This window comes from Lithobates pipiens, unplaced genomic scaffold, assembly GCF_037356315.1.
Source record: "Lithobates pipiens isolate NorthernLeopardFrog02 unplaced genomic scaffold, aLitPip1_a1.2 Scaffold_18, whole genome shotgun sequence".
Taxonomy (NCBI): domain Eukaryota; kingdom Metazoa; phylum Chordata; class Amphibia; order Anura; family Ranidae; genus Lithobates; species Lithobates pipiens.
This window is the reverse complement of record NW_027507758.1, coordinates 504,844,182-504,851,956: the sequence shown is the minus strand read 5'-3', so window position 1 is coordinate 504,851,956 and position 7,775 is coordinate 504,844,182. Positions and strand designations below refer to the sequence as shown.

Sequence of the window (7,775 nt, the reverse complement as noted above, 5' to 3'; positions counted from 1 at the left end):
GTGTGAACACCCATGCGATCCGATTCTGCTGCGGACCAAAAAAAGGGTCCCGTGCGAGTTTGCGGCGGGTGCGGCGGGTGCGACACGAATTCAGCCATACTATCTGTATGGCTGAACTCGAATCGCACAGAGATCGGATGTGATTTGCACTGCAGTGCGGTGCGAATCACATCCGTTCTCATAAACCGCTGCAATGTGAACCCAGCCTTAGTGACACTGGCGACGGGGGGTGATCACGGGGTTAAACCTTTATTGGGGGAGTTAGGGGGGTACCTTAGAACTAAAGGGGGCTAACCCTAACTGCCCTAACAGTTATTACAGTCACAAATGACACCCGCCGGGTGATCAGGGGGTTAAACCTTTATTAGGTAATATAAGGTATAGGGTACCTTTTTTAGTTTATGTTTTACTTTTATTTTATGAGTAACAAAGTCTGAGCTATGTATACGTAACAAACTACTGATAACGTGATAATTAGTAGCATGACAAAAAAAGATGATTACTCAAGTCTGACCAGAAGGTCTGTCTCGAGTCTCTATACAAGCATCAATTGTCTGTTTCAACTTGTGATACCAACTGCATGGTGAGGTAATGCTGGTTGAAAATAGGTTTTGCTGAACTCTTGACATATTTGGGGTCAGTCAGCAGACACTGATGTGCAAACGTAACGAGCTAACTAACCTTTGGTCTATATTTCTTAACAAGGACTATTGTTTGAGGAAGTATAATGCTGACGTATGTTTATGTGTAATGCCTTCTAAGGGGCAGGGTCTTTTTCTCCTACTGCATAAAAGGCTATGTGTAAGTTAATAAACCTCGCAGCCATTATTCACGTACAAATCGTGTATGTGTGATGTCTGTCCACCGGTGAAACGGGATCTCCGCTCCTCCATCCTAGCCTAGGCAACCAGGGGTAACTGGTATTATTAAGAAGACGAGCAACCTAACAGTTTTGGTACCAGCAAGTGGGGTCATCTTGCGGCAGGTAAGTCACTTTACTCCTTTTTGCCTAAAAGGTGAATGGTGTGAATACTTACTCTGTCCAGATGGTCGCCATGAACTTAGTTTAATTTAAAAGAAGTAACTGTGCCTTCGCGGCGGACTAGGTTGGTCCCTCGGGAGGTTAAAAGGGCTCGCAAGGAATTTATAGGTTTAGGGGAGTCCGACTAGGTTGGTCTGACTTAAAACTATTGGTAATAGTATTTTTAACACGGGAAGTAGTAGATTACGCCCGTGACAAAGGGATTGGTGGAGTGGACGCCCATTTGAAATTTTTTTTTTTAAAAAGTGCACTATAAATTGATAAATGTATTGCAATACGGTTATTTCATGTCTTAAAGTATATTAAGAATATGTATGTTTCTCTCTAGGTACGTGTGTAAGTATATAGAGTATAAGTTTTAATATAGAGTATAAGGAAAATAATTGTTGTTGTTTAAATGAGTGCAGAGTATGAGGAGCCCTCTTGTAGTGACATAGCATCCGCCTGCCCCCATTGCACGTTAGGTCTACTCTTCCTAAGAATAGATGACAAGTGGATTTTACTGACCACCAGACCAGGGGGGTTCTCTTGCAGACTTGGTGTAAGAGAGGTATATCCCGCTACCAGGAAAGATTTACCCTTCATCGTATATTAAGGGTAAATCTTCATAGTTTTATATAAGTCCATCTGCCCCAAAAAAGATCAGGGATCCTACTCCCAGACCAGAGACCGGATTGTTGGACAAACCAGGTGTTATCACCTGTGTCCTGCCACTAGACACACACTGCCCAGACTACTAGATGGGGAATTCTGCAGCAACCCAAGCCATGGCCACCCCATCACCCTATGAATTTGTCAGTAATATGATCCCTGGCCCCCAGGTAGAACCATTTTGGACACAAGTCCGGGAAAGGTGTCACCAATTGGGAATCCATGACCCAGGACCCCAAGGTCCTTGTTCAGAGGAAGACTGGCAAGAAGTCAGTAAAATTTGTCAGGTACATAAGCATTCTTATCCTCCCTGCAAAGGGGCTGACCCACAATACATGAAGGATTGTTTCTGTGCATGGAACAAATGCCTTGGAAAATCTAGGCAATTGTGGACAGCAAGGACATTGGAAATCCCAGTGCCCTTATAGGACTGGACAGATTAGAGCAAGAGGCAGAGGCAGGGGATTTAACCCCCAGACCCGCCCACAGTATCCCCGTTATCTGCCATACCAGAACCCTCGTCAACCACTACCCCAATATCCTACACAGCCACAAATAATGCACCGAGGGAAACTCTGTTGGTATTAATGGGACACCTGTCACCCATCCCATCACTCCACCACTGACTGTAGCCACTCCAGAAGGACAGAAATTATGTACCCAAACTTTTGCCGTCTTGTCCTCATGCCCTGTGCCCCTTATGGGACGGGACCTCTTGGCACAACTGTGTATTACCATTAAGTTTAATAGAGAAGGTTCCCTTACAGCTAGTTCACCATTATGTGACTTACATGGCCCTAAGCGACATGCACACAGAGGCTTCTTTATGCTACTCCCCGCCTCTCTTGAAACACATGCTATCTGGGCGGAAAACAAAGGTAGCGTAGGTTTCATTAACTGTACGCCTTACTCGCCTCAGATGCGCCCTGACGCAGAAGCACAATATCACAAACAATACCCCCTGCCCCCGGAAAAGACCCAAGGCATTGCCCCCCAGATCAATGACTACATATCTAAAGGTATCCTAAAACCAATCATTAGCCCCTGGAACACACCCATTTACCCTGTAAAGAAGGCCAGTGGCGAGTGGAGACTCATCCAAGACCTCAGAGCAGTAAACAAACAAGTGATTCCCCTCCCACCCCTAGTCTCAGACATCACTTTTATTTTCTCATGCATACCGGCAGACTCTCTATGCTACACAGTAATTGATTTAGCGAATGCTTTCTTTAGCATTCCCATTGCAGAGGAAGCCCAACCTATGTTTGCTTTCTCCTGGGCCGGGGGCCAACTAACCTGGCAAGGGTATGTAGACAGTCCAGCCGCCTTCTCTATGGTACTCAACGAGACTGTCAAGTCTTGGACTTCTGAGCGTGGGTCGGTACTAATACAGTATGTGGACGACCTGCTCCTGTGCAGTCGAACTGCTGAAGATTGTGCGGTCGATTCAACATCACTGTTGGGACACCTAGCCCGAGCCGGACACCTCGCCTCCAGGAAGAAGGTGCAATGGTGCCAATCCCAGGTTGAATACTTAGGTTGTATCCTTAGAGAAGGAACAAGGCTGGTGTCACCTAAACGTGCCGCAGCCCTACAAGCTCTCAGTCCGCCAAAAGACAAGGCCGCCCTACTCTCATTTTTGGGTGCAATGGTATATTGCCGCCAATGGATTCCTGACTGTTCTCATTATGATAGTATCCTAAGAGAGGCTACTGGCTCGACAGCCCCTAAATTAATAGATTGGACTGAAGACAGACTACAAGCTTTTCAAGCTCTATTAAACAGTCTGTCATGTGCACCCGCCCTGGGATTGGTAGACTATGGTAAAGCTTTTCAGCTGTACTGTGTAGTTTCAGGGAAATCTTTTGCCGCGGTTCTCACACAACAACATGGAACAGGATACCGCCCGGTTTCTTACCTATCCAAGAAACTCCCTGTCCAGGTTCAAGGCATGCCGTCATGTCTCCAGAATTTAGCAGCCTGTGCTATGGCAGTACAGGACGCTAACAAAATGATCTTGGGCCACCCAATGACACTTTTCACCACCCATTCTGTCACCCACCTCATACAGAACATGAACACCCAACACATGACCTCACAAAGGCTCAGCGGTTATGAGATTACCCTTATGAACACTGACAATCTATCTCTTAAATATGTTCCCGTTAGCAACCCTGCTGTCCGCCTCCTGCACTCCATGCTGCGTCTACCACAAGACCCAGACCAGCTTCATGACTGTGTGGAAAAAGTGGAATCCATCACATCCCCTAGACCTGATCTCACGGATACACCTATTATAGATGCGGAAGATGTTTTCGTTGACGGTAGTTGCTCCCGCCCCTCTGATTCCACTTTCCTAACAGGTTATGCGATAGTCCAATTACCAGACAAGGTGCTAGAAGCCAAGCCGCTACCTCCCTCTTCAGCCCAAGTAGCAGAATTGGAAGCTCTCACCAGAGCCTGCATTCTATTCACTGATAAAAAGGTGAACATTTACACTGACAGTAGATATGCTTTCGGATTGGTGCATGACTTTGGTGTGATATGGGCTAATAGAGGTTTCAAAACCGCAGACAATAGACTAATTGCCAATTCAACACATATTATGGCTCTTCTCCAGGCCATCCTTCTCTCAAAGGAAGTGGCTATTATCAAGGTAAAAGCCCATTCCTCGGATAACAGTGAAATATCCAAGGGTAACGCCCTAGCCGATAGGACTGCAAAGCAGGCTGCCGCCTCCTCCCCTAACCCCCCTGCCCCCACAACAGTTTTCTTTAAAGAGCATTTCACTTAATCTAACTTCAAAACAATTGTAGCACAAATACAAACAATAGCCACAGACCAGGACGTTCGTTTCTGGGTCGCTGCAGGATTGACCAAAGACCCCGAGGGTCTTTGGACAAAAGAGGGGAAGGTACTGGGAATACCTGAAGCAAGTTGCATTCTCATACTCTCATACCTCCATGGCCCAGGACACATAGGAGCTGCCCCTTTAACCAACCTGTATAATAAATCTTTTTGTACAAATAATTTGAATAAACAAATCCAACTTCTGACTATTACCCCCATTAGACCCTAACTCTGACATTAACATTTATTCCCAACAGGAAGTGTACGTGAAAAATCTGGTAAGTATGCTCCACGAAATAAACGAACAAGTTTCTGTCACCTTTTTTCCCTCTTCCCACAGAACCAACGCATCCCTTCATCCCTGGGGATAAAGTGCTGATCAAACAATTAGCACAAAGAAAGAGTATCGGACCGGCTTTCTCAGGACCATGGAAGGTGGAAAAGGTATCCAGGACCGCAGTGTTAACAGACCTAGGAAACACCTGGATCCACGCCAGCCGTCTTAAGAAGTGTCCCCAGCTTCCCTCGACTCCAGAGCCCCTGGCAGTGACAGAGAGCAGCAACTCCCAAGAACAAGATCTACAAGAAGTTCAGAGAGGCATAGAACAAATTTCCCTGGAAGATCCCACACCCCCTCAGAAGGACAAAACAGAGCCAACAACTGCCGGGATGAGAAACGAAGAAGAAGAACAGAACTCTTAGATAACAAATAATCAGAACTTTAAAAAACAAAGATGCTTTCTCCATCAGTGTCAGGGAAGGCCTTGTGCCTCTTATGCTGTATTACCCTAGTAGTGTTTTTACCAACCTGGTTGATAGCTAATTGTATATACCACCCAGAAGATTTGGGACCATTAAAAGGGATTTGTGGGACTCCCTCCCCCAAGACAAATAACACACCCGCTGTTAGACACAAAAGAAGTGAACCTCCCCAAGAGTTCACTGATAAAATGTTGTTATTAAAATTTAAATACAGTTATGCCCAAAAATCAGGTTTTGATAAATGCTGGATATGTAGTAAGCTTCACCCTAGTACTGCTAGGATTCCTTTGATGGCCATACCTTTAAATTTCACCCTTCTCCTTAAAGGCACACCCCCAATAGTTCTTACCGATGTTACAAGAAAAGCTTCTAACAAAACCCTCACTTTTCAGATCATAGGTAGAAGCCATTATCCAGATTGGTGTTTTAGGTTGGGAAATACTACCAAGGGAGCCGAAATTTGTAAGCAATCAAAGCTTAATATTTCAATGACAGCATTAAACGAGACCTTTTATAGAACTCAAGACACCACCTTAAACACCACATTATACCAATTCTTAAATACCAGCACCACTTCCCCTATGGCTCAACTCTTATCAACTCTTACATTTTCTAGCTATTCCGACAAATTGTATAAAGTGTTCCTCAAGCGCCCCATAGCCTTGGGGAATAATACTTATATCTGTTGTGGGAAGCTTTGTCACCCTTGGATCCCCACAAAACCCCAGGGATGGTGTTATCTCGCAGCACTAGCCCCCACTATGGGTGTGTTGGGGGATAAAGAAGGGAGTCACCTTCTTGAAGCCAGTGTTCATCCCAGATATCCCCTTAAACATCGTAATAAGAGAAAGGTATTCCTAGAAAAAGATATGGCATGGGCCTGGTTCCCATCCTGGACAGGATGGGGAATAGATTTAATGAAGAGACTGAATAATTATACTGGAATTATTGATGAGATCTTGGAAAAGAATTCCGACGATATCACTAAATTAAACATAGAAACTAGGGCAATAAGGAAACAGCTAGAACTACATGAACTGGCCATAGAAAGTATGAGTGCAGCACTCACAGGGCTTTGTGAAGTTACGGAAGACTATGAGTGCTGTACCTGGATTCATAATACTAGCATTGAAATACCTGATTACTATAATATAATTGCACAACACAGAAAAGAAGTAAATAAACTCCAAGACGAGGCTAGGAATATTGCAATAACATGGGACCCTCTAGCCAATTTTAGTCTTGGAAATATAACCTCTTGGTTAAAAAACACAGCCATGACTATTGTGATCATATTGTTTTTTATTTTATTTTTATACGCTTGCTATAGAATTGTAGGATGTCTTTGTTCTGCTAAGGGGACTGTATCAAATCAGGAGACCCTAAAGTTAACCGCCATTCTCAATAGTTCAAATATTTGGTATGAGAATCAGGAACATGAACCTTGATTAGGTTTTGACCATTCTGTATAGTACAGAATGGCCAAAGGGAGGATTATAAGGTATAGGGTACCTTTTTTAGTTTATGTTTTACTTTTATTTTATGAGTAACAAAGTCTGAGCTATGTATACGTAACAAACTACTGATAACGTGATAATTAGTAGCATGACAAAAAAAGATGATTACTCAAGTCTGACCAGAAGGTCTGTCTCGAGTCTCTATACAAGCATCAATTGTCTGTTTCAACTTGTGATACCAACTGCATGGTGAGGTAATGCTGGTTGAAAATAGGTTTTGCTGAACTCTTGACATATTTGGGGTCAGTCAGCAGACACTGATGTGCAAACGTAACGAGCTAACTAACCTTTGGTCTATATTTCTTAACAAGGACTATTGTTTGAGGAAGTATAATGCTGACGTATGTTTATGTGTAATGCCTTCTAAGGGGCAGGGTCTTTTTCTCCTACTGCATAAAAGGCTATGTGTAAGTTAATAAACCTCGCAGCCATTATTCACGTACAAATCGTGTATGTGTGATGTCTGTCCACCGGTGAAACGGGATCTCCGCTCCTCCATCCTAGCCTAGGCAACCAGGGGTAACTGGTATTATTAAGAAGACGAGCAACCTAACAGGTAATAAATGGCGGGTGCCCTGAAACTATAAAAAAATAACTAACCAACCAGCGTCACCTGTAACAGTTATATGGTGATCACTGGTGAAAGGGTTAACTAGGGGGCAATCAGGGGGCTTTATGCGGTAGTATATGGGGGTCCCTGGCGCTATAAAAAGCTGCGACGAACCTAAATACCTACCTGCCTAACTAGCGTCACCTGTGACACTAATACGGCGATCAGAAAAATGATCGCTTATTAGGCTGGGTTCACACTGGAGCGATGCGGAAACGCCACGAATCCGCGGCGGGTTCCCGCATCGCATGCCTCCCGGTGGCAGTTCACACTGCCCTATGCGAACTGCTGGGAGTGTCAGTGAAATGTTACTGACACCCCCAGATCAGTTCGCATATCGCAG

General features: G+C 44.4%; 1 long non-coding RNA gene across 1 annotated transcript; it reads left to right on the top strand.

The window, feature by feature from the left end:
- The first annotated feature begins 393 nt into the window (after positions 1-393).
- On the top strand, positions 394-7,268 carry LOC143988819 (uncharacterized). Its single transcript, XR_013276920.1, has 2 exons — positions 394-985; positions 4,884-7,268. It is a non-coding gene; the product is annotated as an uncharacterized LOC143988819 (long non-coding RNA).
- The last annotated feature ends 507 nt before the right edge of the window (positions 7,269-7,775 follow it).